Source organism: Leptonychotes weddellii, chromosome 10 (genome assembly GCF_054177405.1).
Source record: "Leptonychotes weddellii isolate Sample4059 chromosome 10, ASM5417740v2, whole genome shotgun sequence".
Taxonomy (NCBI): Eukaryota; Metazoa; Chordata; class Mammalia; order Carnivora; family Phocidae; genus Leptonychotes; species Leptonychotes weddellii.
Window position 1 is genome coordinate 111,802,776 of NC_138378.1, and position 7,912 is coordinate 111,810,687.

A 7,912-nucleotide genomic window follows, 5' to 3' on the forward strand; every position below is an offset into this window, starting at 1 on the left:
GTGGTAACAAACTTATATTTACAGTCAATGAATCTCCAAGCCCACATGATTTCCTGCTATTAAAAATAGTTTTTCTCTCCATTAAGAAAAATATCATTAAAGATCAACATATTCTTACCTCCCCCAGCGCCCCCCCCCCATTTTATATTTTATATCAAAGGAGTCTTGTGTGTCTGTGCACTGGAGTTCCAAATAACAAATTCAGCACTATCATAAGTGGACAGCTCAAAGCAGGATTCTGACTATGCTATCTAAATGCAGTACTGTGTTGCTCTCTAAAGAACTTGTTTGAAACTCTCAAATGTTGCCTTAGAGGACATTACCAAATTATATGTCATAGAGATTGTGCTAAGAGGTTTTCACAGTCAAATACATTTTTCAAACACTATCCTAAACAAAGATAAAACTATTACTTTACTGTGGTACATCTTAGAGCTAACATGAGGCAAATGCACACTGAATATATCAATGGGGAAATATGCAGTATTTTCTAAAATTACTTGACCACGTAAAGCTCTCCTTCAGAACTTCTTTCATGGACTGGAGTTGAAAAAAATGCTCTTTGGGAAGCACTGCATCAAGAACTCAATCCTGTCTTATGTCACAGACCTTAACAGTTGGATGAGTTCACATTGTGTGTGTATGTGTGTGTGAGTGTGTGTGTGTGTGTGTGTGTGTGTATGAGGCTGTGGAGGTCCAGAGAGAATATAGTTCATTTTTAAAAGATCCTATGGCTATCTAGCAGCATAATTATGGTGAGAACATCCACACTATTCTGTTGTTCAGTTCAATGTGGTAGCTCCATCCCTCAATAGATTCCCGCTTCCTGATTCTGCATCTGGTTCTTCGGCTTCCCTGAGGCAGACTTAGTGAGGTTTTCTCTTTGCTCATGGTAAACTCCTGTTAAATTTTTATAGTTCTTTTGTTTGGGAGTTATAGGTTATTTCTCCTTGACATTACAACTACATCAAAATATGCTTCTTTTCATACAGTAAATATACACCTACACAAACAAAGTTCCTGGAATGGTATAAGTCCCTGAAGCAAACTAAACACTTTTAGTAGCAGCCTTAGGTTATGTATTTATTACAGAGTGATTATTTTATAGCTGTTGGTTATCTATTGGCTTTGGGAAAATTTTCATAAGGCAGGAGAATGTACATATTTGTTCCAAGATTTAGCAAAGACCCGAAGAACTTAGGTTAACAGGTATACTCTGCAATAAAGTTAATACATACATATTGGCTTTTACTGTGTTTTGCTATCAGTTCAAAGAATGTGAGTCTTAGGGCACCTGCATGGTGCAGTTGGTTAAGCGTCAGACTCTTGGTTTTGGCTCAGATCAAGATCTCAGGGTTGTGAGGTTGAGCCCCACCTCAGTCTCCAGGCTCAGCATGGGGTCTGCTTGGAACTCTTTTTCCCTCTCCCTCTGACTGCCCCCCCCTCCCCGCAGCTCACTCACTCTCTCTCAAATAAATAAATCTAAAAAAAAAGAATTTGAGTCTTTTATTTATTTATTTATTTTAAAAAAAACATTTTATTTATTTATTTGACACAGAGAGAGACACAGTGAGAGAGGGAATACAAGCAGGGGGAGTGGGAGAAGGAGAAGCAGGTTTCCCGCTGAGGAGGCAGCTCAATGAGGGCCTCGATCCCAGGACCCTGGTTTCATGACCTGAGCTGAAGGCAGACACTTAGTGACTAAGCCACCCAGGCACCCCGAGCCTTTTATTTAAATCAGTCTTAAGACCCTTTTCAATGATAAACCTTTATTACCCTCTATTCATTTTTCCAGGGAGGGAACATCCATGGAGAGGGCATATTTGAAGAAATACTTGTTCTGTTCCTCTCCATCACTGCCCCCATACACACATTTGCCCAAGAAAAAGGGGGGTGAAGTTAATTTAATTGGGTACATCCTTATCTACTTTGGAGAGCATTTTTTAGCCACCAGAGTGATTTCATTGGAAAGGCAATGTGGATGTTTGATTTCCTGTTATTTCTCATCCTCTTTGAATTCAGTGTGCCCAGGTGCATTGAATAGATGAATTTCCAGTTTCTATGATGTGGACCCATATAACAGGCTTTCCAGTTTGAGGAAGACATCAAATATTTCTCACTTACTCTGATTGTGACTGGTGGATGAGTCATGTCTTGCTGCCTCACATCGGGGGAGAAAATAGGCCACCCATATTGGCCTCAGGTCTCAGTTGCATGCTTTGGAACCCTATGGTAGTCATTGGGCATCCCATTAATAAAAGTGATATTTGATCTCCATTTTATTCCTGGTGCCTTTTTTCTACTGATTAAATGCTAGAGGTCAAGAGAATGATTAATTGCCACTTGGACCACCAAAAGTACTGTATATATAGACAGTTCAAGATCTGAGTGAAATGCAGAGGGAGGGGACTGACTGATGAATATTTTATGGGACTTAAAACATCTATTTTATCTTCCTTTTAGAAAAAAAACAAAGTGAGATATAAAAATAAATATTAATTTATACTGAAAAATATACATGTGAAAAAAATGAAAAATTTCCACACATGAAAAATTTTAAAAGTTGAGAGCAATCATAGTTTTTATTACTGGCTTTTCTTACCTCTGTAGTATTTTTCTATATTTTCTTAAGCTCTGTTTGATTATATTTTCCTATGATTATACTATTATCTGTAGAGAGAATAAAAAGATTATTCAGTGTTTTCTCTATCATGGTTAATTTAATTTTTAAAAAATTATTGATCAATAATAATTTTAGTAATGGTATTTACCTTTTTGGGGTCGTTGTTAAATTTAGGGAAAATTTCTATGATATTTTATATTAAGCTATAAGATTTGGATAATTTTTAGCTTTGTACTTTTCAAACTTTGTGTCTTTTCCATTACCTACTTAATCCTAGTACCAGGTGCTTTAAAACCTATTCCTATCAGCCTACAACCTCTGCCCTATACCTTCATTTCAAGATATGGGGTCATTTGGCATAGTTCATGGCTGTAGTGTCCCTGGAAGACATTCCTATACAGAATGGTTATCAAAGACTCGTCTACACATGGAAGTGATTGTGAGCCAGATTACTCTATTTCTTTAAAACAAATTGAATGTATCCCAAGTTCAACATTCCTTTTAGCAAGGTACTCTGTACCTTTTAGTTTTTTAAAAGATTTATTTATTATTTATTTGAGAAAGAACACATGCGGGGGTGGTGGAGGGAGAGGGAAAGAAAGAATCGTAAGCAGACTCCATGTTCAGCGCAGAGCCCAACATGGGGCTCAATCTCAGGACCCTGAGATCATGACCTGAGCTGAAATCAAGAGTCGGATGCTCAACCGACTTAGCCACCCAGGCACCCTTACTCTGTATCTTTTAGTTAGATACTCTGTACCTGACAGGAGGAGAAGTGTGACAGAGATAAAATAAAGTGGAAAGTCAATGGTCTTAACTGTCTGCTGCCAAAACACATTTATTCCGCAAGTTTTGTAAAATCACATAACCAATTGAATACATTGTTTGCCTCTTCCAGAACCTTGAGGGGACTTGTTCACGTGAGAGCCCTGGAAGATTAAACTTTATACTAAATCTGCTTCTGAGCAGAAAGTCTTGTCATTGCAGAAACCAAAAAACCTGTGAGGGCATTATACTTGTAACCTGAGGAATGAGTCAGATTTTTAACTGAAGAATAGCTATGTACTTATTTTTAAATCAGAAATGCTCTCTAATGATCTCCTCCTGTAGAAAGGCAATTTAAGATGGAATTCTTTCCTGAAGCTTTGAATGCATAGAAGAACAACAGTCACTACAGACTATTTACATACGTGCCAGCACTTAGCTTATGTGATTTCTAATCTCACCAGAGTCCTATTCTACTGGGAGAGCAAAGTTTACAGTGACAGTTCACCCAGTTGTCACCTTTGCTCTCTAAAGACTCCTGTTGGAAAGAAAAGATTCATGGAATGAGATTCATGCATTTATACAGACTTACTTCATTTGACTTTCAAAGGTATCTGAAAGCTAGCTAGCTAAATCAATTTCTAGAGATTAAACAGTGATTCAGAAGAAGGCAAACTCTCAGATGTGTTAACAATTTTAACAGGTAGTAGAGTTGAGATGCAGTTCTGTTTTGCTTTGGATATAAGCCAGATCCTAGCCGTCACAGATTTGTTGTGTGTGATTAATACTGCATATGCTTGTGCTTTTCTGTATCTTTGCAGAAATGTGTAAGGACAGTCAAAACCTTCCATTAACCTAACTCGCGGCCCCTGTCCCTGCCAAAGCAGCCTTCTTCCTGTGTTTCGAGTGTAGTTTTATCTCTTTTAAAATCCTGCCTAATGCCTTCACTTGATTTTCAGTTCGAAGCTTGTTGTAATCATATTTCTGCCTCTGTATGTCAAAATAAAATATGTATTTCGACTATATGAACTGTTTTCTGATTAACCTAGACTTTGTTCATCACACCAAAGAGCCGTGGTATAAGGAGGCCAACATCTGCTTCACTAATTACGAGACAAGTGAAAATACCCTGATATCTCAGTTTTCCATTCAGGCCTTTCAGAAATGGATAATTCAATGAGCACCTTTAAAAATGAGTAAAAACTAACACTTTGAAGAAACAAGGTTTTTTAGTGGTTTTGATGAGAACCTGTAGAGTCATTGTATGTTACCTTTAATAAATTATAAACTTGGAAGCTTAACCAGTTTCCTAGTCAGAAGGATCAAATATCAGTTATACTTCCCTGTTACATGTGATACTTTGGGAGCTGGATGTATTTTTTTTTTTAAAGATTTTATTTATTTATTTGAGAGAGAGAATGAGATAGAGAGAGAGAGCATGAGAGGGGGGAGGGTCAGAGGGAGAAGCAGACCCCCTGCTGAGCAGGGAGCCCAATGCGGGACTCGATCCCGGGACTCCAGGATCATGACCTGAGCCGAAGGCAGTCGCCTAACCAACTGAGCCACCCAGGCGCCCCCTGGATGTATTTTTATTGGGGGAAGGGAAGGGCTAGAAAGGTGATTACTAGATTTCTGCATTTTTCTGGGTTATTTTTCTTGTTCTCAGCTTATATTTTTCCTTGTGTGTGTCCCCAAAAGACTACTGAAAACTGTGTTTGTTAAATGAGTAAACTTGATGTCACATGAAGCATTTACCTTACTAGGTTTTTGCTCTGAAGATGGTGTCACTATTCCACAAAAAAAATCAAGTGTGTGGACTTTGTCCTAGTGGGCACCCATGCTGAGGACACCTTTGCATATTTGTGGCCATATTCTGGATGATTATGATTGCCAGACATTGAAGGCATTACTGGTTGGTGCTTGAGGGGTGCTAGAACTATCTGTCTGAATGAGAAATATTCCTTGCAGTCCCTAAGGTTCTTGCTCTTTCATGACTGTGTTTTCTACATACTCTTCCTTCTGCTGGGAATGCTTGTGATCTTCAAACATATTGGGGCAAAGCCCCCTCATCCACTCGGACTAAGCCTCAGTGTCACCTCCCTCTATGTAGCCTTGTCTGACACTGCCCTCTCCTCCCAGGAGTGGTTTCTCTTGGACACAGAAATTATCTATTTAAAAAATTACCATAATGTATACCTTCCTTCTTCACTAAAGAGGGCTCTAAAGATCTTCACTCAAAGATCTTTGAGGGCAGAAACCATATTTTATTCATCTTTGCATCTCTGCCTGTTGGCATAATGCCTGCCACATATAGTCCCTCGATTTATACCCATTAAATGAACCATTCATTCAAGCATTCATTCATTCATTCATTTATTCATACAACAGACGTGACTTAAGAAATGTTATTGGAAGCAAATAAAACAGTTCCCTCAAAGAGTTGGTGTTTGGGATTTAGGGTCTATTATTACTCATTAAGCAAGCTGAGATCTGCTTTAATCATGGGTCTCCTTTGGATGCTTAATTTAAAAGCTGCTTCATACCCACACAGCTGCCTGTGCCCATAGCAACTGAAATGCATGAAGACAGGTTCTGAAACATAATCTTTCTCGAAACTCAGGGCTTCTACTAAAACCGTAGTTTACACTACATCCTTCTTGCACAGGTGTTATCACAGGCCTGCACGGATGACTGTTTCAACTAGGCCGTAGTGACTTCATATGACGTCATGTCTACAGAGCAGTTTCCCCTTAGAGCATAGTGAGCTGTTGATAGATCTAGCGTGGAGAGATCACAGGATCACATCAGTTCATGGGAGGCCTCCCTACAATGAAGGTATAGCCTGTAGCATTTTATTTGTGTCAAAGTTTCCCTGCCCCAGTCTAACAGAGGTAGCAGCTCCATCTGTGGTTTCAACAGATGTCTGGAGACGGGAAGCATGTATGTCCTATGTTCCTTGGTAAAGGAATTCTGTATGGGAATGGCTCCTGGGTGGGGCTGCGGAAGCGAGAGATGGAAAATACCACTTGAGATGGGAAATCATTGAATGGACATAAGTTAGGAATATTTGGTTAGATCTTTAGGTCTAAAACATTGGGTAGGTGAGTCTAACTCATTCTCAACTTCAGCATCTCCTTTTTGATGGGAACCAGGAACTGTAGAGGATTATATAGATTCGAGATATTTATTACATTCCCATGATGGTTAATACGTAAGCATCTTTTTCTCCAGAGAGCTTCGTGGTAAAATCCTTACAATGTGAAGAGAGTGTGGCCTTGTCTTAAGGTGCAACGAGGAAGTGGTGAACTGAGGAGAATGGGCATATTCTTCAGCCTCTCTTGCAGGGGGAGAGTAAACCAGCCTGAGTAGGTGGTTGAAGCTTTAAAGATGTAGTTTGCTGAGTCTGTGAGACCTTAAACCTTTAGTCTTGTATCATGGGGGAAGCCCATGGGTCCCAGGAAAGGGGTTAGGATGGGCAGGGAGGCCAGGGGTGCCTAGAAGACTCGGAACAGTGACGTAAGCATCTATATAGTAACTGGAGGAAAGTTAGCTCAATATTTTGACGTCTCATCAGCTATACCAGTGTATACTGATTGTCAGCCTATATTGCTTTGCTGGGGGGGCCATAACAAAGTAGCACAACTGGGTGGCTTAGAACAACAGGAATTTATCATGTCATAGTTCTAGAGGCCATAAGTTCAAAATTAAGGTGTCAACAGGGTGGTGTTCCCTCTGAAGCACTAGGGGAGGGTTTGGTCCAGTCTCCTCTCCCAGCTTCTGCTGGTTCCTTGACCTGTGACAGCATCACTCCAGTCTCCACCTGGTGGTCTCCCTGTGTGAGCGTCTGTCTCTTTATGTGGTGTTCTTTTTACAAGAACACCAATCTTATTGTTCTAGGGGGTCTACTTTATTCCAGTATAACCTCATCTTAGCATAGCTAATTACATCTGGAACAACTCTATTTTAAAATAAGGTCCCATTCTGAGGTACGGGACGGGGGTGTTGGGGCTTTGACATCTGAATTTTGAGGGGATACAATTCAGCCCTAGGCATGAACTTTCTTGAACATATTTTCTGGTATACATGCTCAAGACTTTCTGTACAGTCGGTACTTAAGCATGAATGGCTGTGTCAGTCATGAAGAATACAAAAAGAACTTGGGAGTTGGTCTGAAGCTCAGAAGCAGTGAGGGGATCAAACTGGCAAGAGGTCTACATGTTCATTTCCTGAGACTGAGCAACTGCTCTGTAAGTGAGTGTTGGAACAATGCCTTGGCTTTGCTGAAGGAGTCCACTGGAGAAGAGGATGAGGAAGCCACATCTTAAGAGGAATCCCACAACGTCTTGAGGGCCGGATAATTGACTAGGTAACATGTGACAACTGACCGGTCCCCAGAGAGTGGCTGTGTTTTTATCAAGAGTTTGGTGAGGGTGCTTCTGCTTCAGAAAACAGAATCAAGGAACACATGTTCTAGCTTTGTGCTTTTCTTCCTTTTTCCCTCTCCTATTTCTTTTTTTTTTTTTT